Source organism: Hyla sarda, chromosome 2 (genome assembly GCF_029499605.1).
Source record: "Hyla sarda isolate aHylSar1 chromosome 2, aHylSar1.hap1, whole genome shotgun sequence".
NCBI lineage: Eukaryota > Metazoa > Chordata > Amphibia > Anura > Hylidae > Hyla > Hyla sarda.
In genome coordinates this window covers 39,010,969-39,038,021 of record NC_079190.1, presented here as the reverse complement: position 1 = coordinate 39,038,021, position 27,053 = coordinate 39,010,969, and the positions used below count along the sequence as shown (strand labels likewise).

Genomic DNA, 27,053 nt, shown 5'->3' with positions numbered 1-27,053 from the left:
ACAGAGGAGTATGGAGGAGGAGGAGGACAGAGGAATCTGGATGAGGAGGTTGGACAGAGGGGTATGAAGGAGGAGGAGGACAGAGGAATCTGGAGGAGGAGGTTGGACAGAGGACAATGGTGGAGGAGGTGGACAGAGGAATCTGGAGGAGGAGGTGGACAGAGGAATCTGGAGCAGGAGGCAGACAGAGGAGTCTGGAGGAGAAGGCGGATAGAAGGGTCTGGAGGAGGCAGATACAGGGGTTCGGAGACAAACAGAGGTGTCTAGAGCAGGAGGCGGACAGAGGGGCCTGAAGGAGGAGGCGGACAGAGGCAGCATAAGCAGTGAGTGTGAGGCTACTGATAGTAGCCGACACTCACTGCTCTGAAGCGAGCAGTGAGCAGTATCTGTAAGCCTGTGGTCCTCAACAGGTTAAAGAAGGAGGCTGGGTGTGGTTAGGGGCATGTATGAGGGTGTGATTGGGGCATATCTGAGGGTGTTGTTAGGGGCATGGCTGGGCTATGGGCTCTAGCCCTGGGTCTTTTGGAGACCTAGCAACACCCCTGTTATCCACTAATAGATGGGATATTATGACATCACATACAGTAGGTTACTTCAAGCCGGTTTCAGTTCTACCCAGTTTTCCCCCTTTTGCAGGACAATACCCTATTTAGAAAGCAATAAATAGGTCAGTGTTTCAAAACCAGGGTGCCTTCAGCTGTTGCAGAACTACAACTCCCAGCATGCAGGGAGTTGTAGTTTTGCAACAGCTGGAGGAACCCTGGTTGGGAAACACTGAAATAGGTAAAGTGACTGATAAATGTTAGGTTCCTTTCACACTGCCTTCGGGACCTGTCACTAAGGGGTCCGTCAGGCTCTATTTTTTATTTATTTTTGGGCCAAAAACTGACCTGTTTACGTGACGGGTCCCAATGGACCCCATTCACTATTATGGGGTTCCAATGGACCCCTCAAATTTTTCTCTCGCTATTCGCAATCCTAAAATAATGGGCTTCATGCTGCCAGTGACAAACGGCGGTGTGAAAGTAGCCTTAGTTATACTTTATGACCAGCAGAGGCCGCTATTGTATAACTTCATATGATACCTACAGCAGTGTCAGTCAACCGTCCTAAATCAAGTACCTAACGAATTACATCTAAGTACTCCCTGAGGCTACACTCACACTAGATCAGTGTTACCCAATCTATGGCTATCCAGCTAGTACAAAACTACAACTCCCATCATGCCCTGACAGTGGTATAAGAAGTTCTTGTCCTCCTTGAGCCCATGGTGCTCACACGTTCAGGTTTTTTTCACTGCAATTCTTGAACACGAAGCCATAAATGGAGGTCAGGTATAGAAAGACTGAGGCTTCTCCTCTTTTCAAATCTATTTCATTGCAATTAAAATCCTGAACATGTGAACACGACCCATTTTTGCTATGTCTTATCTATTACATGAATTATAAAATATATAAGAATAATAAATATTACTCAACACATAACGGTAGTTCTACCTCAGATATATGTGATGTGAGGTAACGTCATTGTGGAATGGATGTCATCGTGCCAAGTAGAGATGAGCGAATTTACAGTAAATTCGATTCGTCACGAACTTCTCGGCTCGGCAGTTGATGTCTTTTCCTGCATAAATCACTTCAGCTTTCAGGTGCTCCCGTGGGCTGGAAAAGGTGGATACAGTCCTAGGAGACTCTTTCCTAGGAATGCATCCACCTTTTCCAGCCCACCGGAGCACGTGAAGGCTGAACTAATTTACGCAGGATAAGTCATCAACTGCCGAGCCGAGAAGTTCGTGACGAATCAAATTTACTGTAAGTTCGCTCATCTCTAGTGCCAAGGTATAAACGTTACTTAAAGGGGTTCTCCGGTGAAAACCTTTTTTCTTTTAAATCAACTGGTGGCAGAAAGTTAAACATATTTGTAAATTACTTCTATTAAAAAATCTTAATCCTTCCTGTACTTATTAGCTGCTGAATACTACAGAGGAAATTATTTTCTTTTCAGAATGCTCTCTGATGACATCACGAGCACAGTTCTCTCTGCTGACGTTATTATAATGATAATAACACTTTATGAATTGATGTCCTTAGGGGGATTTAAACCCAAGTCCCCAGCACTGCAAGGCAGCAGTGCTAACCACTGAGCTACCATGCTGCCCTTAGCATACATCTGCTATACATCTGCTATGCATGGTTACTAAAATGGACAGAGATGTCAGCAGAGAGCACTGTGCTCGTGATGTCATCAGTGTTCCAAAAAGAAAGGAATTTACTCTGTAGCATTCAGCAGCTAATAAGTACTGGAAGGATTAAGATTTTTTAATAGAAGTAATTTACAAATATGTTTAACTTTCTGCCACCAGTTGATTTAAAAGAAAAAAGGTTTTCACCGGAGTACCCCTTTAATGTAGTAACTAACACAATCTAGAGGGCACTGCTGTGGAGAAAGACCAATTGTGTCAGCATGTACTGTGGAGGCTAGCGTTCTGTCACTATAGCAACGCGGAGTCCTGATGCCTGTGGGTCCGGAGGTGGGAACCAAGAAACCCAAGTCACTCAATAGCATACATAGAGAGACAAAAAAGTTTCACGCAGATCGTGCTTCTTCCGGCCTCGAAAGTTTCACGCAGATCGTGCTTCTTCCGGCCTCGAAAGTTTCACGCAGATCGTGCTTCTTCCGGCCTCGAAAGTTTCACGCAGATCGTGCTTCTTCCGGCCTCGTACGAGGCCGGAAGAAGCACGATCTGCGTGAAACTTTCGAGGCCGGAAGAAGCGCGAACTGCGTGAAACTTTGCCGGCAGTCGCCTCCACTCTGAGCGCCCTGCTGTCAGCCTGAAGTCGGATCTGTCCGAGATGCCATAGAAGTCACTCTGCTGTTTCCTCGCGGTGAGTGCGGGTACCTTTTTGTCTTTCTATGTATGTTACTTAATGTAGGATGGTGGTCGGGGACCATTTTATAATACAATGTAAACGTTCCAGTTTCGGGGATATTCTGTAATGGCGGAGCGACAAGGAAGTGCTAGAGATGAGCGAACTTACAGTAAATTCGATTCGTCACAAACTTCTCGGCTCGGCAGTTGATGACTTATCCTGCATAAATGTGTTCAGCTTTCAGGTGCTCCGGTGGGCTGGAAAAGATGGATACAGTCCTAGGAAAGAGTCTCCTAGGACTGTATCCACCTTTTCCAGCCCACGGTAGCACCTGAAGGCTGAACTAATTTATGCAGGAAAAGTCATCAACTGCCGAGCTGAGAAGTTCGTGACGAATCGAATTTACTGTAAGTTCGCTCATCTCTAGGAAGTGCAGCTGCAAACTCAGCTAAGGCTGGGTCCACACTACGTTTTGTCCCATACGGGAGCGCATACGGCAGGAGGGAGCTAAAAGCTCGCGCTCCCGTATGTAACCGTATGCGCTCCCGTATGTCATTCATTTCAATGAGCCGACCGGAGTGAAACGTTCGGTCCGGTCGGCTCATTTTTGCGCCGTATGCGCTTTTACAACCGGACCTAAAACCGTGGTTGACCACGGTTTTAGGTCCGGTTGTAAAAGCGCATACGGCGCAAAAATGAGCCGACCGGACCGAACGTTTCACTCCGGTCGGCTCATTGAAATGAATGACATACGGGAGCGCATACGGTTACATACGGGAGCGCGAGCTTTTAGCTCCCTCCTGCCGTATGCGCTCCCGTATGGGACAAAACGTAGTGTGGACCCAGCCTTATTTGTCCCTACCTACTTGTAGTTCCTGCTGGAGCCCTGAAGAAGGGCTTTGCTTGAAACATTGCCATATGTTTGAAGGAATTAATGTAACACATAGAGCACGGTTTATGCTTTATAATAAAGAAAAAAAAAATTTGCCCGGAGTGCCAGTTTATTGTTGGTGCATTCTTGCACTTGATGGTGGAAAGGAGGTATAGGAGGAATCGACCTAACACCTGGAGGCATACTGGGTATACTGACTGGGAAATAATGTATTTTTACATATGTTATCATGTGTCTTTTATATTAGTGTCCACAGTATGTCAATAATTAAAAGGCTTTAAAGGAGTAGTCCAGTGGTGACCCAGTGGTGAACAACTTATGCCCTATCCTAAGGATAGGGGATAAGTTTGAGATCGCGGGGGGTCCGACCGCTGGGGCCCCCCCGCGATCTCCTGTACGGGGCCCCGACAGCCCGCGAGAAGGGGGCGTGCCGACCTTCGCACAAAGCTGCCTTCAGCAATCTCCGGCTATGCCATAGAGATGTATTGAGGGGGCGTGTCGGCCGCCGCTTTGTGCGGTGGTCGACACCCTCTATCTGGCCGGAGAGCCTGGCCCCCGTACAGAGAGATCGCAGGGGGCCCCAGTGGTCGGACCCCTGCGATCTCAAACTTATACCCTATCCTTAGGATAGGGGATACGTTTTTCACCACTGGACTACCCCTTTAAGTTCCTTTTTTTTGCACAAAAATCATCGGAACATAAACATTAGGTTCCATATTGTATTAAATCATGAACTGATATACAAGTTGGGATAGAACAATTTCAAAATTGCACAGAAGGATTAGTAGTCACTGATAATTAAAGGGGTATTCCAGGAAAAAACTTATATATATATATATATATATATATATATATATATATATATATATATCAACTGGCTCCAGAAAGTTAAACAGATTTGTAAATTACTTCTATTAAAAAAATCTTAATCCTTTCACTACTTATGAGCTTCTGAAGTTAAGGTTGTTCTTTTCTGTCTAAGTGCTCTCTGATGACACGTGTCTCGGGAACCGTCCAGTTTAGAAGAGGTTTGCTATGGGGATTTACAAATCTGTTTAACTTTCTGGAGCCAGTTGATATATAAATTATTTTTTTTTCCTGGATAACCCCTTTAACCCCTTAACGACGCAGGACGTATATTTACGTCCTGCACCGGCTCCCGCGATATGAAGCATCATATCGCGTCGGTCCCGGCGCTCATCAACGACCGGGACCCGCGGCTAATACCACAAATCGCCGATTGCGGCGATGTGCGGTATTAACCCTTTAGAAGCGGTGGTCAAAGCTGACCGCCGCTTCTAAAGTGAAAGTGAAAGTGACCCGGCTGCTCAGTCGGGCTGTTCGGGACCGTCGCGGTGAAATCGCGGCGTCCCGAACAGCTGACAGGACACCGGGAGGGCCCTTACCTGCCTCCTCGGTGTCCGATCGGCGAATGACTGCTCCGTGCCTGAGATCCAGGCAGGAGCAGTCAAGCGCCGATAACACTGATCACAGGCGTGTTAATACACGCCTGTGATCAGGATGAGAGATCAGTGTGTGCAGTGTTATAGGTCCCTATGGGACGTATAACACTGCAAAAAAAAATGTAAAAAAAAAAGTGTTAATAAAGGTCATTTAACCCCTTCCCTAATAAAAGTTTGAATCACCCCCCTTTTCCCATAAAAAAAAATAAAACAGTGTTAAAAAAAAAATAATAAACATATGTGGTATCGCTGCGTGTGTAAATGTCCGAACTATAAAAATATATTATTAATTAAACCGCACGGTCAATGGCGTACGCGCAAAAAAATTCCAAATTCCAAAAAAGCGTATCTTGGTCACTTTTTATACCATTAAAAAATGAATAAAAAGTGATCAAAAAGTCCGATCAAAACAAAAATCATACCGATAAAAACTTCAGATCACGGCGCAAAAAATGAGTCCTCATACCGCCCTGTACGTGGAAAAATAAAAAAGTTATAGGGGTCAGAAGATGACATTTTTAACCCGATAACGACCACGGACGAGTATAGACGTCCAGGTTGGCGGCCGTTCCCGCACCTGGACGTCTATACTCGTCCATTCTTCTCATGGGTGCTGCCCAGTGCACCCACGAGATCGCGGCAGGGACTCGGCTGTAACACACAGCCGGGACCCTGCTGCACTGCCAGGACTGAAGTAAACTTCGGTCCCGGCAGTTTTAACCCTTACAGCCACGGTCGGAAGTGACCGCAGGCTGTAAGTGTTATGACAGAGGGAGGGAGCTCCTTCTGTCACTCCTGCAGCACCCCGCATCGCAATCGCGGGGTGCTGTGTGTGGCCGCGGCTGGCCGGGACCTGCCGCACTGCCGGGAGTGAAGTTCACTTCACTCCCGGCAGTTTAACCCTTACAGCCGCGGTCAGAAGTGACCGCGCGCTGTAAGGAGTTCTGACAGAGGGAGGGGGCTCCCTCTGTCTCCTCTGCAGCACCCCGCAGCGCGATCGCGGGGTGCTGCTGCATACCTGGGCAGCCGGGGGTCCTACAAAGACCCCCAGGTCTGCCCTGGGTATTGCCTGAGAGGCACGTCCTAAAATGCTGCCTGCTAGTGAAAACTGGCAGGCAGCATATAACTGCAATAATTTGGAATACTAAGTATTCCAAAGCATTAAAAAGTGTAAAAATAAATAAATAAATAAAATAAAAGTGTAAAAATAAATAAAATGTAACAAAAGTGTAAAAAAAATTAATAAAAAAAAAAAAATATATATATATATATATATATATATATATATATATATATTAAAAATACATTTATTAAATGAATCTAATTTAAAAAAAATGCATAATGTGTAGGATCGCATTGGCGGACATCTGCAGCATGTAATATGCTGCGGATGTCCACCATGTGATCCTACACATTATGCAGCAGTCACGGTAATGAGCTCCCTGCTGCGGCTGGGTAGCTTTGTGTGTCCACTCATAGCGGCGGATTTCCCGCCAGCAGTCATGAGCGGACACACTGAGCTACCCAGCCGCAGCAGTAATGGATATATTCGCCATGAGCGGGTGCTTATTCCCACAACATGGCGGATATATCCATCAGGAGCCTTAACTGTCACAGACAGACGCGTTATACTGCCAGCCGACCATCCAATAACTTGTAGGGGTGCGGTATATAAATGGGGTCACTTGTGGGGGTGGGGGTACTGTTCTGCCCTGAAAGCCAAATGGCGCTCCTCTTCTTCTGAGTCCTACCACGCGGCCAAGGAACCATATATGGCCAAAGCGGGGGTATTTCCGAACATGGGACAAGCAGCTAAATAAAATATAGGGTGCATTTCTTTCAATATCAGAAGTGATGTACAAAAAATATGCCCCCCAAATGATGCATTTGTGAAAAATTGCAAATTTCGAATATTTAACACTGACTTTGTAATAATTCCTGCCAAAAAACTATGGTGTTAAAATACTCACTGTACCCCCTAGCGAATACCTTGAGGGGTCTAGTTTTTAAAATGGGGTCATTTGGGGGGGGGGGGGGTGTTCCTATGTTCTACTACCTTTTAATTTCTGCAAACCTTGCATAGCACACAAAAAAAGATGTACTTTTAAAATTTTCAAAATTTTCAAAATTTCAAGTTAAATTGTTAGGCTTCTAACTAATTTAAAATGTTAATTAAAAACAAAAAAATGATGTCAAAATAAAGTAGACATCTGGAAGTATAAGTTTCATAAACTATTTGGTCAGTAAGTATAAATATATGGAACCTATTAGTGTTAAAATAGCAAAAAATCGTAATTTTTTGTAAAAATGTCATGATTTTTTGCATTGTAAAAAAAAACTACAAATGATATCGGCTTACTTTTACTATGTACATGAAGGACAACTTGTGACAAAAAAACTATGTCAGAATTATCGTGATTGGCAAAACGTTACCAGAGTTATTCTCTAATAAAGACAGACATCCCTGATTTGAAAAAACAGGCCTGGTCTTTCAGGAGCGTACAGGTTTATTTGTATTGGTCCTTAAGGGGTTAAACGTATAAATTTTCCTGCATGTAGTTATGATTTTTTCCAGAAGTGCGACAAAATCAAACCTATATAAGTAGGGTATCATTTTAACCGTATGGACCTACAGAATAATGGTAAGGTGTCATTTTAACCGAAATATGCACTGCGTAGAAACGGAAGCCCCCAAAAGTTACAAAATGACGTTTTTTCTTCGATTTTGTCGCACAATTATTTTTTTTCCATTTCGCCGTGCATTTTTGGGTAAAATGACTAATGTCACTGCAAAGTAGAATTGGTGACACAAAAAATAAGCCATAATATGGATTTTTAGGTGGAAAATTGAAAGGGTTATGATTTTTAAAAGGTAAGGAGGAAAAAATGAAAGTGCAAAAACGGAAAAACCCTGAGTCCTTAAGGGGTTAAAGAATCCCTACAAACTGTGGGTAAGTGTGCACACTGCCACACTGCCAACAATTTTTCTTTATGTGACCTGTTTTTGGGCACTCTTTTCAAAAAAGAAAAATTTTTTTTGGGGGGGTGGGGGGGGGGGGGTGGTCATCCCCTCCACCCCCCCCCCCCCCAAAAAAAAAAAAAAACATTTTGAAAAGAGTGCACGAAAACAGGTCACATAAAGAAAAATATACCTTTAATAAACATGATTAGCAATGTAAAAACATACATAATAAAACCGAAGCACCAGGACACATACTGAAAGGTAATATGAACGAGAGGGGCACATAAGCAATAGAATACAATATTGCTACTTACCCTTTTCACTTATTCACTTTAATAGATTTGTTAGTGCGTCCATTAGTATTTTTATTTACTTGGTACTGTATATTATTTGCATCCTGGTTTATGTGCCCCTTTCGTCCATACTAACCTCTCAGTATGTGTTCTGGTGCTGCTATTTTTTTTATGTATGGTTTTATATTGATAATTATGTTCTATAAAGGTATATTTTCCTAATGTGACCTGTTCTTGTGCACTCTCGTCATAATTTTTTTTTTTTGTGTTACCGATTTTTGTGTTACAGATTTTTGTGTTACAGAAGGATTAGTGTCGAAATGAAGATGCTTGGAACAACCTTCCAGCAGATGTGGTGGGTAAATCCACAGTAAGTAAATACAAATCTGTGTGGGATAAACATGTCTATCCTATGTTAAAAATATCTTTCCTTCTACGAGAAGGATTCTAGAGTGACATCTCCCAGCTTGGATTGTCTGGCTACTTAAGAAGAATATTGGGAAATTTACATGATCATTTCCCGGGGAGGAAGTCCGTGACACGTTTCTACACTGGAATATACAAGGTTAATGAGTGTAAACAGATGTTTATCCGCACAGACCGCTGCTTCTAAGACTTGTTGCATCATTTGCATTATTTTCGTGGTTTAGTGATGATTTATTTCCCAATATTATGTGTAATATTATCAGGCTAGACTCAATCTGCATACATTATTAGTGTATATGGATGATAGATATGAAATAGATAGATAGGTAGATATGAGATAAATAGATATGAGATAAATAAATAGATAGATAGATAGATAGATAGATATGAGATAGATAGATATGAGATAGATAGATATGAGATAGATAGATATGAGATAGATAGATAAAAAGATATGAGATAGATAGATATGAGATAGATAGATATGAGATAGATATATATGAGATAGATATATATGAGATAGATAGATAGATGGATAGATAGAGAGATATGAGATAGATAGATATGAGATAGATAGATATGAGATAGATATGAGATAGATAGATATGAGACAGATAGATATGAGATAGATAGATATGAGATATATAGATAGATATGAGATAGATAGATATGAGATAGATATATATGAGATAGATATATATGAGATAGATAGATGGATAGATAGAGAGATATGAGATAGATAGATATGAGATAGATAGATATGAGATAGATAGATAGATAGATAGATATGAGATAGATAGATATGAGACAGATAGATATGAGATAGATAGATATGAGATATATAGATAGATATGAGATAGATAGCAACAGGAGAATACAGCAGCACACTGCCAGCACAAAGATATAGATAAAACATGAGTATATAGATCAAACATGAGTATATAGATAAAACATGAAAAGCTATACAGCTGTAGTGCAACAAATGAAAATATGAAATTATGAAACAGTGAGGTACTTAGCTTGCAAATTTGGTAGCCAAATAGCTTGGACCGTCCCACCACTACAGCTGTATAGCTTTTCATGTTTTATCTATATACTCATGTTTCATCTATATACTCATGTTTTATCTACATCTTTGTGCTAGCAGTGTGCTGCTGTATTCTCCTGTTGCTGTATATTTTGCCCAGCAGCCTGCACCTGTAAGCCAGGTCCATGTAATAGTGTGGAATCAATAGTGCTGGCCAACTTATTCTGTGGTTAGATAGATAGATATGAGATATATAGATAGATATATATGAGATAGATAGATAGATATGAGATAGATGATAGATATGAGATACATAGATAGATAGATATGAGACAGATAGATAGACATGAGATAGATAGATATGAGATAGATAGATAGATAAATATGAGATAGATAGATAGATATGAGATAGATAGATAGATAGATATGAGATAGATAAATATGAGATAGATAGATAGATAGATATGAGATAGATAGATATGAGATAGATAGATATGAGATAGATAGATATGAGATAGATAGATATGAGATAGATAGATAGATAAATATGAGATTGATAGATAGATAGATATGAGATAGATAGATATGAGATAGATAGATATGAGATAGATAGATAGATAAATATGAGATTGATAGATAGATAGATATGAGATAGATAGATAAATATGAGATAGATAGATAGATATGAGATAGATAGATAAATATGAGACAGATAGATAGATAGATATGAGATAGATAGATAAATATGAGATACATAGATACACTTGAAAGAAGGTAGCAGCACACAGATTACGGTGAAGAAGGTGTACGGCTTTATTCACCAAACATCAGAGCGACGTTTCGGCGATCTCACACGGCCATTGTCAAGCAACAAATGGTACAAAGTGCAAAGGATTATCATTGTAGTGCATCATTATAACAAATGATTACATATACATACATTGTGCAGAGTAAGATTTCATACACGAGGTTCATACATAGGCTGTATATTAATTACAATTATTAAGTGTACAGGTGCATATAGTTCATCCGTTATACCTTAGTGTCCTGTCTAGCGTTTCTGGCAACAGGCAGGAGATGACGATGTGTATAAACATTGCAGAAGGGACGTACACTGTGCGCACACACGATATGATTGTGAACTCCGCCGGTGCCATCTTGCTTAAGGGCAAGACCGGCCTGTCATTGCATGTTTGGGAGTGAGTTAGGGTAATGCTCTGCAGCCATAGGATGGAGTGCATCATTAAAGTAGTGAGCTGGGTTTATCAGCGCATCGCAGGTGATGGGGACGCGTACCTCTCCTCTCCCCTAATTTAAACCGTCAACAAATCTCGGTGATTGATGGGCTTGTCCATGACCTCAACCTGGTTATCAAACCCGCCGATAAAGGCGAGGTGGTTGTGGTGATGGACAAGTCCAAATATATCGCCGAGGCTATAAGACAGTTGGCTTATTCCAACACCTATCAGAAGGTATCTAATGACCCAAGATGGGAGGTGGAGCACCTAATTAAATCTATTATTACCACTGCACTGGAGAAGGGCCTTGTCGATAAACAATTAGCAGAGTACCTCATTGTTCAACATCCTGTTACACCATTTTTCTACTTACTACCAAAAATACACAAGTCACTGCAGAACCCTCCCGGCCGTCCAATCGTGTCCGGGAGGTATTCTGTAATGAGTCATATCTCAATATTTTTCGACAAGGTCCTACGTCCCTATGCCTGTAAAGCAAAATCATGTATACAGGACACCAGATTTTTGGGAAAGATTAAAAAATGTTTTGTTCCAGATGGCACCATCCTAGCATCCCTGGACATTGTAAGCTTGTATACAGTGGGGATCAAAAGTTTGGGCACCCCAGGTAAAAAAAATTATTAATGTGCATAAAGAAGCCAAGGAAAGATAGAAAAATCTCCAAAAGGCATCAAATTACAGATTAGACATTCTTATAATATGTCAACAAAAGTTAGATTTTATTTCCATCATTTATACTTTCAAAACAACAGAAAAAAAAAATGGCATCTGCAAAAGTTTGGGCACCCTGCAGAGTTAATATCTTGTACTGCCCCCTTTGGCAAGTATCACCTCTTGTAAACGCTTTTTGTAGCCAGCCAAGAGTCTTTCAATTCTTGTTTGAGGTATCTTTACCCATTCTTCCTTACAAAAGTCTTCCAGTTCTTTGAGATTTCTGGGCTGTCTGTCACACACTGCTCTTTGAAGGTCCATCCACAGATTTTCAATTATGTTGAGGTCAGGAGATTGTGAAGGCCATGGCAAAAACTTCAGTTTACACCTCTTTATGTAATCCCCCGTGGATTTCGAGGTGTGTTTAGGATCATTATCCATTTGTAGAAGCCATCCTCTCTTTTTTTTCACAGATGGCATCAAGTTAGCATCCAAAATTTGTTGAAATTTCATTGAATCCATTTTTCCTTCTACTCAAGAGATGTTCTCTGTGCTACTGGCTGCAATACAACCCCAAAGCATGATTGATCCACCCCCATGCTTAACAGTTGGACAGAGGTTCTTTTCATTAAATTCTGTTCCCCTTCTTCTCCAAACGTACCTTTGCTCATTCCGGCCAAAAAGTTAAATTTTAACCTCATCGGTCCACAGAACTTGTTTCCAAAATGCATCAGGCTTGTCTATATGTTAATTTGCAATGTTCAAACGCTGATTTTTGTGGTGAGGACGTAGAAGAGGTTTTCTTCTGATGACTGTTCTATGAAGACCATATTTGTACAAGTATCTCTTTATAATGGAATAGTGTACCACAACTCCAGTGTCTGCCAGATCTTTCTGGAGGGATTGTGCAGTCAAACATGGGTTTTGAATAGTTTTTCTCACAATCCTGCGAGCTGTTCTGTCAGATATTTTTCTTGGTCTTCCAGATCTTGCTTTAACTTCCACTGTTCCTAATGACTGCCATTTCTTAATTACATTCCGAACTGAGGATATTGACATCTGAAAATGTTTTGCTATTTTCTTATAGCATTCTCCAGCTTTGTGAGCGTCAACTATTTTCAGTTTCAGATTTCTAGACAACTGCTTAGAAGAACCCATGGTGCTGATTGTTGGGGCAAGGTCAGATGAGTCTGGGCATTTAAAACCTTTGAGATTGACATCACCTGGTCTTCCCAGATGATGATTGAGAACAATCCATGACACTGGCAGGTCTCAGCTTTGCAAAGGGGGCAGTGCATGCTATAAATCCTGCAGGGTGCCCAAACTTTTGCAGACCCCGTTTTTTTGTTTTCTGTTATTTTGAAAGTGTAAATGATGGAAATAAAATCTAACTTTTGTTGACATATTATAAGAATGTCTAATCTGTAATGTAATGCCTTTTGGAGATTTTTCCATCTTTCCTTGGCTTCTTTATGCACATTTATACAAATTTTTACCTGGGATGCCCAAACTTTTTATCCTCACTATATATATATCCCACATGATAGAGGTATCCTGGCAACCAGGGACACCATCATGGAGGATTTTCTGCCAGAGCAAACAGAACTAATAATACAGTTATTGGATGTGGTTCTTACAAAAAACTATTTCAAATTCAACGAACAGTTTTATATACAATGAGTGGGGACTCCCATGGGGACAAAAGTTGCGCCAACCTATAACAACGTGTTTGCTTCCCACCTGGAGGAGGAGAGCGTCTATGTGTCCCACCACTTCAGCTATGTGCTGGAGTGGTGGAGATACATTGAGGTCATCTTTCTCCTCTGGGTGGGCGGCAAGGCGCAATTACTTGCGTTTCATGAGTATTTTGACAGTGTACATCCGAATATCAAGTTTACCTTGACACACTCCCCAAATTCGCTACAATTCTTAGACACAATGGTGCCAATAGATGGCTGTTGTTTAAACACAGATCTATTTGTTAAGACTTCTGATTCCAACTCTCAAGTACGAAAGTCAACAACCAAAACCAATGTTACGTTCCTTACCTACTAGTCAAATGTTATGAGCAAAAAGGATAGTTAGCTCAGAATCAAAATTGGAGCCGGCGCTTGTTAGAATGATGTCCAACTTCTCAGAGTGTGGATGCCCCAAGAAATTGTTAATTTCAAGTAAACATGAAGTACTTATGAAGAGCAGGCATGATTTAATGCACAAAAAGTAAAAAGAGGTTGGACCCAGAATCACTTTTGTCACCACTTTCTCGGAGCTCTCGGGCAGGCTTTCCAGTGTTCTGAGGAAACACTGGCACATCCTGGGGGATGGTTTCGGGAGAGTGGAAGAGTTTAAAAATCCTCCCATGATGGCATATCAGAGGTCCGGCAATCTTAAGGATCGCTTGGTGAGGGCAGATGTGTGCACCCCAGGGACTAGTCAGAGGTTTATAACGTTGATGAACCTAGGATGTTTCCTTTGTAGATCTTGCTCATGTGCAAGGGTAATACTTTTGTACATCCAGGGACGGGGGTTGATTACAAGATCAGACATTATTTAACGTGTAACTCATCATATGTAGTGTACGTCCTGTTGTGCCCATAGGGGAGACAACTTGGGACTTTGAAACACGCATTAACCACCAACGCTATACTATCCGCAAGAAAAAACAAGATCTCCCTGTTTCTAAACATTTGAGCGAACATGGCCACACGGAAAAAGATCTCTGCTTCAAGTTGATCGACCACTTCACCCCCTTGAAAAAAGGTGGGGATAGGGTGGGTCACCTGAAGAGGAGGCTCCAGGCTTTAAATCGCCTGGGATTGAATATTGAGTTTAAGATTAATCACAACATTTGTAATTTGTTAAATATCCCAAGTGCGGGACTTCCAATGTATGTTTACATGCTCTAAACTGTTATAGGAGACTGTAACCTTTTTTAAAAAAAATTATTTTTAACAAATTTTTGTCCCTTTGTGTTCCAGGGAAGAGGAGTGCCATGGCATGCATGAAGAACCATGTAGAACCACATTGGGATGATTTTTTGTTATCCACAACAATGAAATTTGTGTATATGACCTATATGTATTCTGTAATATGAATCTACATGGTAGGAAGTGAATTGGGGAAGCTATAAGGAACTGCATCGAGTAACAAGTACAGAAGCAAAGGTGGGTGAGTGGATGCCAGGAGGCAGACTACAACATGAGCACCCTGGAGAGGCGGCCCCCGTCAAGTCAAATGGACGGGGGGTTACCATGCCAGGTTCCCGCAACATGGAGAGGAGAGCCAAGAGAAATGTTTTTATTCCCTCATTTGGACAATCCTGCGTTCATGTTTTTTTTATTGATTTGAAGTCTTTTTGCGGGAAGAAGTGTATTTTCTTTCCCATAATTTAGTGCATATGTATAGCATATAAAACATTTTTTTTTTTAATTGCCATATATACTCGAGTATAAGCTGACCCGAATATAAGCCGGGGCCCCTAATTTCACCCCAAAAACCCAGGAAAAGTTATTGACTCGACTATAAGCCTAGGGAGGGAAATACATCATCCCCCCATGTCATCATCCAGACCCCCGTCATCATCCCCCCCCCCCCATCTTCATTATCACCGCCTGTCAATCCCTTCAATTCAGTGGTCTTCAACCTGCGGACCTCCAGATGTTACAAAACTACAACTCCCAGCATGCCCGGACAGCCATCGGCTGTCCGGGAATGCTGGGAGTTGTAGTTTTGAAACCTCTGGAGGTCCGCAGGTTGAAGACCACTGCGGCCTTCGTCATCATCCAGACCCCCTTTAGTTTTCTATTCACCTTCCCTCGGTGGGAAGGAAGGGTGAACTGGTCTGGGCCATCTATGCTGCAGGGACCGTCCGGTGGGGAGGGTTAGTCGTTCTGGGCTGTCCACTTTCACCGGGGGGGGCCCTCTTCTCCACGTTCCGGGCCTGCCCCGGACTAGTGACGTTACTTTGACGACAGCGCACAGGGACGTTCATGCTCAGGCTGCAAATGGATGTCCCTGTGCGTCGCCGTCAAGGCAACGTCACTAGTCTGGGGCAGGCCCGGAGCGTGGAGAAAAGGGCCTCCCGGAGAAAATGGACAGCCCGCAACGACTAACCTTCCCCACCGGACGGTCCTTGCAGCATAGATGGCCCGGACCAGCTCACTCTTCCTTCCCACCGAGGGGAGGTGAGTAGAAAACTAAAGGGGGGGGGGGGGTCTGGATAATGACGAAGGCCGCAGGGGTCTTCACCCTGCGGACCTACAGAGGTTTCAAAACTACAACTCTAAGCATGCCCGGACAGCCGGGCATGCTGGGAGTTGTAGTTTGGCAATATCTGGAGGTCCGCAGGTTGAAGACCACCGAGAAGGCATTGACAGGCGGAGAGTTCACTCGAGTATAAGCCGAGGGGGGTGTTTTCAGCACGTAAAATAGTGCTGAGTATATACGAGATATATATATATTTTTATATATATATATATATATATATATATATATATATATATACAGTAGAAATAAATACCATCGGCACAAGTTTTGTCTGGCTAGATGCTTACCTCCACTTAGCTGTAGGGAATATTAGTGCACTTCATTTCAGGGAACACATAATGCAGCACTCCTTATTGAATCAATAGAACTTTGCGTATGAACTCTGTATTCTGCTACCGTAAGAGAAGCCATGAGTGACAACCTCTATACAGGATAACTGAACAGTAAGTTTTCTTTTTAAGAGTCATGTTTACCCAGCAAACTAAGGAGATTTATGGGGCAAACAGAAATCCGTCTTCTTACATTTCTTTTCACTTAAACACACATTATAGAAGAGGGTAAATAGAAATAAATCCCCAATAATGCTAGTGATTTATCCTCCGGGAGAGGAATGTTCATGCCCTTTCATTCAAAGCCAATGATGGGATATTGCCTGTTTCACTGGGACCTTGGTTATCAATACCATAGGGTAGAATGTTATTTTATAGCTGATTAAACATATTATTACCAGTGACTTTGGCTACCTGATATAGGGCTCAATTAAATGGGTTATCCAGGAAAAAAAAAAAATTATATATCAACTGGCTCCAGAAAGTTAAACAGATTTGTAAATTACTTCGATTAAAAAATCTTAATCCTTTCAGTACGTATGAGATGCTGAAGTTAAGTTGTTCTTTTCTGTCTAAGTGCTCTCTGATGACACTTGTCTCGGGAACCGCCCAGTTTAGAAGAGGTTTGCTATGGGGATTTGCTTCTAAATTGGGAGGTTCCCGAGACAGGTGTCATCAGAGAGCACTTAGACAGAAAAGAACAACCTTAACTTCACAAGCTCATAAGTACTGAAAGGATTAAGATTTTTTAATAGACGTAAGTTACAAATCTGCTTAACTTTCTGGAGCCAGTTGATATATATATATATATATATATATATATATATAGCAACAGAAGAATGCAGCAGCACACTGCCAGCACAAGGATATAGGTGAAACATGAATATGCAGATAAAACATGGAGAGCTATACAGCTATGGTGTAATAGATGCAAATATGAAACTATGAAATAGTGAGGCACTTAGCTCGCAAATTTGTCTCCGCCAACGGTCAAATAGCTTGGACCGTCCCACCGCGATAAGGTGGCCTCATTAGGACGGACCCTACACTGTGAATATGCCTATGTGTGAACAGTTCAGTAAGCATGGCAGGATCTGGAACATCCAAGACACCTTATATACACACCTGATAGAGGTGGGTGGGGTGCAAGGCCAACATGGAGGTAGCCACTCCCCCGTATGTGCAATACAGACAAAGAATAAGTCAGCCAGCACTTTAGTTGATACCAAACTATTATATGGACCTCCAAGCTATTTGACCGCCGGCGGAGACAAATTTGCGAGCTAAGTGCCTCACTATTTCATAGTTTCACATTTGCATCTATCACACCATAGCTGTATAGCTCTCCATGTTTTATCTGCATATTCATGTTGCACCTATATCCTTGTGCTGGCAGTGTGCTGCTGCATTCTTCTGTTGCTGTATATCTAGCCTAGTAGCGTGCACCTGTAGGCCAGGTCCATATAATAGTTTAGTATCAACTAACTGACTTATTCTTTGTATATATATATATATATAGTTTTTTCCTGGATAACCCCTTTAATGTGAGAGACCCCCAATCATTGGAGGTAAAGGTGAGACCCATAGAAGCATTGGTGGTGAAAGACAAAACTAGGTAACCACAACCAAACATGTCACTGGGGCAAAAGACCACCTGCTCCGGGCTTGCTTTTTATGCAGGACCCCCATCATGGGAGTAGAAGGCAAAAGCGAAGAAAGGGGCAGCAGTGTGAGACTGTAGTTGGTGCCTCATTCTCTGTGGTGCAGAGTTTCAAGTAAACCATTGTCCTCTCATAATCTCTCATAGACCACTATTAGCTCTCTCTTTCAATAAAGCAACTAATCAGAGCCTTTGTGTATCTCATATAGGGGAATACTTACCTAAAATGAGGGTCTACCTACTGTACAATATTTAACATACAAGAGAGTCTCTGGGCATAGGTTTGAACCATTTGGACTGCAATCAGTAGGCACTGACCAGACTGAGTGTGGAGACTGGGGGAGAGTTTTCTGAGGTCACAGAACCTAGACCCCCTAAAAGGTAAGTAGGTAAATTTCCATATTAGGTATCTAGCCCCCCCCCCCTCTCCCCATATTAGGTAAGTATGTAGATAGGCCATTTCATATTAGGTAAGTGATTAGGTAGTCCATATTAGGTCAGTTGGTCCCCTCTTAGGGAAGTAGGTAGGCGCCCAACATTATAAAGGTAGGTAGGCAGTGCACCCATATTAGGTAAGTAGGTAGGTATGTTATCCGATTTTAGGTACTACCTAAACATAGCTCCTGAAGTGTTCCCTGTGATGGTACAATGCATTGAATTGTGCAAGGATATGTCTATGATGATTATCTGTCATTTAAATGGGCACTGTCAGAATCAAAACCTTTTCATATGTTGTACACCTTGGTAAAACAATAACCTTTTTAATATCCTTTATAACATTTTGTTTATAGAAATTATGGCTTATAAAAAGACAACAAGGGGTCCCCACACTGTCTAGAACATAATCCTGTCTGGCTGCAGCATCATCTTTGTCCTAGCTAAAGCACAGGCTGGGACAAAGTCCAGGAAGTGAGGGCAGGACTAGCACTCTATGCTCACTCCTGTCCTATCAGACTGCAGCATCAAAACAGAGAGGAGGGGTTACAGAGCAGCCTACAATGAATGGATGAGGAGACCCAGGGAGGAAGTGAATGCATGGAGAGTGAGGGCGGGCTCAGTGATTGCCTCGGACACTCCCCTTCCTGAGCAGTGGATGTCAGAATGAGTGAGCAGCAGAACAGAGGAATTTATGAGCCAAATACAGAAGCTAGACTCATAAAAAAGACATGTATTGAATCTATATGACCTAGTGAGTAACATATAGAAGCATTGTTTTTTTCTGTGATATGACAGGTATGTGTAAGGATGGGCCTTTTTTTTAAGTGTTAAGTGATTGGTTTTTCAGGTTTTTACTAGTGGGAAAAGTTGTTTCAGACTTGCAGGATTCCTCTTTATTTACTATTGGGAAAAGTCGGGAACATTTTCTGACCAGCTTTTTCTAGGTCGATATTTCCAGCCATTTACTCACAGAATTTTCTGTGAATTCAATAGTAAATCAGTTGGGTCGGCCACGCCTCTTTGCGACAGACCACGCCCCTTGTTCAGCTTTTCACAGTGCAATGTCTGGTTTGTTGGATTTTCCAGGCGCACACTGTCTCAGACACTCTGCGCCAAAATAACCAGACAAAAACTGGTCGGTTTCAGCTTAGTAAATGAGGCCCCTTAAGTGCAAAAAGTATTGGGCAAAAGGGTTTTGGATATTTAGTGGTTGACAATGTAGATGAAAGAGGTGGTAGTATTGCAAAAATCGGCTCAATAAAAAGTCTACAACACCTAGGCCATGAAAATGGCAAATCCTTTCTGTCCTCTGTATAACCTACTAGTTATTTCTTCAGGATTTCTTCACTCTAGTAGCTACAGCTATTATTGGCGCAGACTTGTTCCAGTTGTATACGCCGCACGTCCAAGTGAAGGCTGCCAGATGCTAATTTACTTCAGAGGGATTTCACCCTGCATCTTACCAAAGTCAATTCTCGTCATATCCCCATCCCCCTTCCTGCTTGCTAATGTTTACAGTCTTTCGGGTTTCCATTGACCCATGTCTATTTCCATGAATGAATCCAATTTTCCATTCTCTTTGGCGCTTCCCAAGACTGGCGAGGGATTGGCTGCACACTGTTCACTCATACTCACATGCTGAGTAGACACTAAGTACTGACAGTAATTCCGAGCACCAGTGGAACCGACCAGGGAATTTCCCAAATTTTTGAGACACTTTCTTGTCCTAGACAAAACTATTTGGTCTTATGCATTTAATCAATGGTTAAATAGATAATAATTTACATATGGACAGAAGACTCTGATTCTTATAATTCTTTTTTTTAAAGTCTGTGTTGTGCACACAAAAGAACATTGCTTAGACACTAATTGTCCGTGGTTCATGGAGTTTATGGGCTTATGATCTTATAAATGACTTGTTTGTTTTTTTCTATTTATGATGCCGGTTTTGTACCTTTCTCTCTGGAAATGGACATTCAAATTTCTAACTTTCAAGAATTCTAAATCCTGTTTTGTGATTTATAATAAAATAAATGTTGCTTTCATTTTGCCTGTTATGGAGACCGTAGAGAGGACGACCCCAGCCCAAATGGGCTCAATCCCATTCCTCATGGGCGGTGTAAGACTGTGCTGTGCTCCTTATTTCCACATATTCTTAAAGGGGTACTCCGGTGAAAACCTTTTTTCTTTTAAATCAACTGGTGGCAGAAAGTTAAACATATTTGTAAATTACTTCTATTAAAAAATCTTACTCCTTCCTGTACTTATTAGCTGCTGAATACTACAGTGGAAATTCTTTTCTTTTTGGAATGCTCTCTGATGACATCACGAGCACAGTTCTCTCTGCTGACGTTATAATAATAATAATAATAACGCTTTATTTATTGTTGTCCTTAGTGGGATTTGAACCCAAGTCCCCAGCACTGCAAGGCAGCAGTGCTAACCACTGAGCCACCATGCTGCCCTTAGCATACATCTGCTATGCATCTGCTATGCATGGTTGCTAAAATGGACAGAGATGTCAGCAGAGAGAACTGTGCTCGTGATGTCATCAGTGTTCCAAAAAGAAAGGAATTTCCTCTGTAGCATTCAGCAGCTAATAAGTACTGGAAGGATTAAGATTTTTTAATAGAAGTAATTTACAAATATGTTTAACTTTCTGCCACCAGTTGATTTAAAAGAAAAAAGGTTTTCACCGGAGTACCCCTTTAACAAACCTGGAAGGTAAAAAAAACTAACCATCACTCTTGTAATGTTTGGAGTAACATTGAAGCCCTGAGCTCCACCCACACTACTATCCCTAGCTACATGAACGATCCGCCCTAGGTAGTGGCCTCCAACTTGGCGGCTAAGTTTACAGGGCCTAGCTGGGGGACTCCGCTGCTCAGCGTTTGGAACAAACTGAACGCTTGAGTCGGCGCCGGGAGCTTGTGACATCAGAGCCCAGCCCCTCCAGGCGTCACGCCGCACCCCCGCAATGCAAGTCTATGGCAGGGGGCGTGACGGCCGTTACGCCCCCTCCCGTAGACTTGCATTGAGGGGGTGGGGCGTGACGTGACAAGCTCACGGCGCCGGCTCCAATGTTCGGAACAGTTTGTAGCAGAGTGAGCAGCAGAGTACCCCTTTAAGGGCAGATGGGGTAGTCAGACAGACCAGGTAAGTATCAAACAAATTAACGCCAAAGAATAGTCAGAACACAATAGCTGGAGTCAGAACCAAAAGGTAATGTCAGTACAAAGACCGAAACATTAAACTCTCAGGTGTCCTCCCTTTACATCTACTAAATCCAAGGGCTCAGGTTTACAGCAATGCAATCCACATGGACCCCGGCATATGGCGTCCCTGCAGGTCAATATAACATTTTCTTGTAGAAAAAATGATACATCTGAGATGCAGCATTTGATCGAACATGCAAAGTTTTACTTTTTCATCGATTAAATATTATAATATTAGACAACACATTCAGGGCTCAAGTCCTGCAGAAACTCATGGGAATGGAATTCCTGCACTTTTTCCACAGCAGGAACGCAGTTCTCATTAGCAGGAGTCCTGCAGGACCAGCCCTTTAAGGGGTACTCTGCCCCTAGACATCTCGGCTGTGGCACCCCAGACATCCAGTGCATGGGGCGAGCTTAGCTCCGTGCCGGATGACTGGTGATGCGGGGCGGAGGCTTATGACATCACAGTAATGCTCCCTCAATGCAAGTCTATGGGAGGTTATGGCCGTCTATGGAAGTCTATGGCCGTCACGCCCCCTCCCATAGACTTGCATTGAGGGGCCATGACTGTGATGTCACGAGCCTCTGGCGCTGCACCCAAACGAATGGCAGGTGCAGCAGGGAGAACGTGGGGGTCCCCAGCGCCATTTGAATAGGGTATAAGATGTCTAGTACCCCTTTAAGTGGAAATTTTGAGTGAGTTCCAACACTTTTTTCCCCAGGACTTGACCCCTGAAGACATTCAATAGCAACTGTTATTATTTACTGTGGATACTGATCTATAAACTAATTGTGGAATGAAACCTGGGGCAAATGTGCAGCACAACACAATGGAGACCTGTCAGCGCCATTTTATTCAATGAATAATGGATGATTTAATAAGAATTTATCTTAATAACTAGACCCCCCTATTAAACTCTTTCTGACACACCTGCCATCAACAGTAACACCCCTTTGTTCCCTTTCACGTAGCTTATATTGCTAAATATTGAGAAATGCTATCACTTGATCTGATCTAAAAATCAGTTTATTTGCATGATATGTCAGACCAGGAAGAGTCCCAAAAAGAATGATTGTTGGTGCATGCCTGGTAGGGGGCATCTGTTACCAGAGTTGTTGAGTTAATAGGTGTGTTGAGGGCTACTTCTCATCATGCAGTGACAGTAAAACATCTGCAGACGGAAGTAGCTGTGGTCAAAAGTCAAAGCTTGATCCAAGTGACAAAACAGAATTTGGTTAAATTGTAGCCAAAAATCACAAAACGATGACCCCTCAATGTATTGCAGAGTTGACTGCAAGTTTAAAGAGGTATTCCAGATGTTAACATTTTTTATATGTTGCTGGGGCTGCAATGAAACACTCTAGCTGCTACTTTGGAGATGGGCTTTTCTCTGCTCTGAGCCCACTCAGCCAATCACTGAGACAAGTCCGTTTCGGAAAGTGTATCTGGAGAAATTAGCAGGAAACCGGAAGACAACATTTTGATGTGTTTTTTTTTTTCATTGGACCCCAGCAACATAAAAAAAAATAAAAAATCTTACATCTAGAATAAACTTACAGGGCACTTGAATTAGCTACAAACAGCAGAGATGCACTGCACACAGATGTTGGTTATTTTTTGCTACAAAGTTCTCTTTTGTCCCTTGTGTCAAGCTTTCACTTTCGACCACAGCTGCTTCAGTCTGCAGATGTTCGGTGGTCTTTACATTCTGCAATTCAATCAAGGACACAGTAGACCTCGACAAACCTATCAACTCGGGTCACAGAGGCCCCTACCAGGTGGGCACCCTGTCGAGTCTGACATATTACTCCCCAATGCAAATAAACAGATTTTTAGAACAGCACATGTAATAAGGTTTACCAACAGTGATATAAGCTACATGACTGTGAAAAAGGTAATGGCAGGTGTGTCAGGAAGAGGTTAAAGGGGTACTCCCCTGGACAGTCTTCTCTGCTGACACCTCTGTCCATTTTAGGAACTGTCCAGAGTAGGAGCAAATCCCCATAGAAACCTCTCCTGCTCTGGACAGTTCCTGACATGGACAGAGGTGTCAGCAGAGAGCACTGTGGTCAGACAGAAAGAAAATTCAAAAAGAAAAGAACTTCCTGTGGAGCATATAGCAGCTGATAAATACTGGAAGGATTAAGATTTTTTAATAGAAATAATTTACAAATCTGTTTAACTTTCTGGCACCAGTTGATTTAATAAAAATGTTTTCCAGGGGAGTAACCCTTTAACCTCTTCCTGACACACCTGCTATTACCAGTAATGCCCCCTTTTTTCACAGTCATGTTACATTGCAGAATGTAGAGACCATCGAACATCTGCAGACTGAAGTAGCTGTGATTGAAAGTAAAAGCTTGACAAAAGGGACAAAAGAGCACTTTGTCTGTGTACAAATATGGGGGGGGGGGGTGTACCTAGTTATTTTGTCCAACCCCTGTATGCCATTAATACGTAATTCAGGTACGATCTCCTGGAACCCACAATCCTGAGAACTGTTGGCAGACTACACCATCTTCGTACAATCTCTGTAATGTGGAATTGTGAACTGCTATGTCAGAGGCAATAACCCATAGGAAAGGGGTAATACGTCTAGTAAAAGCCCGCAGGGCAGCTGCACTCATGATCAATGGAGGTCCCAGTGATCATTTCTTCTTGATTGTACATTGATGAAAATATGATAAGTCATTTTGTGGTTCGTTTTACTATACTAGATCCATTGATATGCGATTGCCAGCATTGGGTCTGCAATAACTACTTTATTCATTTACAGACAGTATTATTTCGATCGCCCACTCTTCACCAGTAACATTTTATCTGTGTTTCCTACAGGTATGACAGCCAGGGATGTGCTCACATTGGAGGGTATTTATCAAAGGATTTATGTTCTTTTTTTCCCGTAACTTTGGCGCAGTGTCTTTTTGCGGCGCCAAAGTTTGGCGCATTCTCTCCACTGTCATTTTATAAACATTCTCAAAATCACACGGTCCTGTGTGTGATTTTTACTTTGGTCAGTAATTCATCATTTGCGCCAATCTATCTTTGGCGCAATTTTGCACCTTTAGGGTATTTTTTGGGCGCAATTCACCGCCAAGAAATCTTGTACATGGAAAACACGCATAGCAATGTCAGAAAATGTAAAGGCGTCAAAATACATTTAAAAAATTGTTTTTTTGTGTGAAAGCAGCGACGCCTCCGGGGCTGCGCAATACTATCCTGCGACATAGTTGCCTCCGTTGAGCCAGCATTGGACATGGCCACACAGGTTCAGGAAAAAAAAAAACACTCAAGTTAAAAATAAAATCCATTTCACATGGTGGCTATAAACCCCTCAAAAGAAAATAACTCATGTCGCTTGCTGATATACTGCAGGAGGGACTCCGAAATGGCTGCTCTACAGGGTAAAATACGCGTCCTCTGTGGCGGTAAGTTCTGTGTAAAAGGCGCTGTGAACAGCTGATTTCAACATTAACTAACAACGTGCGCCAAATGATAATGTAATAGCCTGGGGAATGTAGGGAATGGGGAGTGTAGCTGTGCGGTTATTGAAGGGTGCTTGTTAACCCTTGCTATTCGTGATGCCAGGGTGAGGGATCCTCAGTAACGCTTTTCCTACCGCCACCCTTCCCAGGAACGATAGGGAGGTAGATAATAATGGATTGTCCACAACCGGAGAGTTTTCTGTAACAGCATTAACTTTTACTGAAGATCTTCTGCAAGCTTCAATAACATAACAGTCTCTAAGCATAACAACGGCTTTCTCTGGAGATTGACAATGGTTGGGACTTTAGCATTTAGAGTCTTTTAGTATTGTGCGTTGTTCCACTGGATTTATGGGTTTAGTTGTGGTTCAGTAGTCACGCTAGCATAAGCGGGATTTAGATTTGAACTCATGGTTTTGGTTCCGCTGAGGTCGGTAGGTGGTTAGGCCTAGCGTGTCTTTGAAAGTTGCGTAGAACCGTCCTGCTAGTCCGGCATCCACGAGAGCAGCAACCCAAGAGAGCGATAATTGGACGCAGCTCCCTTATATGGGCAGGGGCTGGACTAACGCTAATTGTTCCGTACTGATGTCAATCACCATTACAGAGATTTGTGGGTAACACGTGACCCAAGGACCTCCAAAGGTCCCGCAACATTCCATAGAGGTTACTAGCATGGTCACATGACCGAAGGTCCTGCGATGCTGAACAAGGTAAGTACTATACATTACTATAAAATATATATAAAATTATTAAATATAGACATGCCTTATTATTAGAGATAGACTTGAGGAGAGGCGACTAGGGGCTGTCCCACCTGAGGAACCCTGCCTGAACGTAGTTACTCTGACTTTGGGGACCTCTGCACTAGGTATGGTATGCAATGCAGTACCGGGACACCACAATAAATTTGGTGCATGTCCACAAAAACCAAAGTGAAAAAAAAAAAAGGGTAAAAAGAAACTGTCAACAGGCAAAATTGATAAATACCCCCCATTGACTAGAAAGGGGGCTTGAGCCCCTGCCCTTTTGACACTGGGCAGTTTGGCATCATTATGGGGGCATTTACATAAATAATTATGAGTGCCTTTTTTTTTTCCCACTTCAGGCCCCCCCCAATTTGTCTGTGCACGTCTCTGATGACAGCTGCACCTTCGTTTCACGCCACACGTATGCCAGACAGTCATATATTTACGTGTAGCCTTAAGCGTATGAAACCTCAGTTCACAAACATTATAGTCATAGGAAAAAGCCCTGATAAGTCAAAAACAAACCGATAGTAACATCACCTATTACCTGCATATATGACTCATGGGAAGATAGCAAAATATACAGGTAGAGGCGGGAGAGGAGTGGCGGACATCTTATCTCTTATGTAAGCAGTTGTCCGTGATTGTGTGTCCGCCAGCATGTTTATAAATGCCACGGTTTTCCTTATTTATTATGATACGTAATACCAAATGCAAAGTGCATTCAATGACTATGATGTAACCTGAGATAGATTTCACTAGAACAGTGTTTCCCAACCAGGGTGCCTCCAGCTGTGGCAAAACTACAACTCCCAGCATGCCCGGACAGCCTTCGGCTGTCCGGGCATGCTGGGAATTGTAGTTTTGCCACAGCAGGAGGCACCCTAGTTGGGGAACACAGCGCTAGAAAGTCAACAAGGGACAAAGAGAAATCAGGGATCCCGTGTATTGTCTTGATTTACCGACAAAGTTTATAGAATGTTTTTGTCTTTTCCCATTTACCAAGTAAGAGCATGCTTACCCCCTAGGATTTCTTTTGATCTGCTACAGATTTTTGACTTCCGTAT

At 42.3% G+C, this 27,053-nt stretch overlaps 1 protein-coding gene and 1 long non-coding RNA gene across 3 annotated transcripts in view; one reads left to right on the top strand and one right to left on the bottom strand.

Moving 5' to 3' along the window:
• LOC130358394 (uncharacterized) overlaps positions 1 to 27,053 on the bottom strand; it is a 100,519-nt gene that overhangs the window by 50,894 nt on the left and 22,572 nt on the right. The gene's annotated exons all lie outside the window — the stretch shown is intronic.
• The window catches only part of LOC130358392 (matrix metalloproteinase-18-like), a 41,669-nt gene continuing 30,517 nt past the window's right edge, over positions 15,902 to 27,053 (top strand). The window contains exon 1 of the mRNA XM_056561579.1: positions 15,902 to 16,027. The gene's annotated coding sequence lies outside the window, so the exon portion shown is untranslated. The remainder of the gene's footprint in view (positions 16,028 to 27,053) is intronic.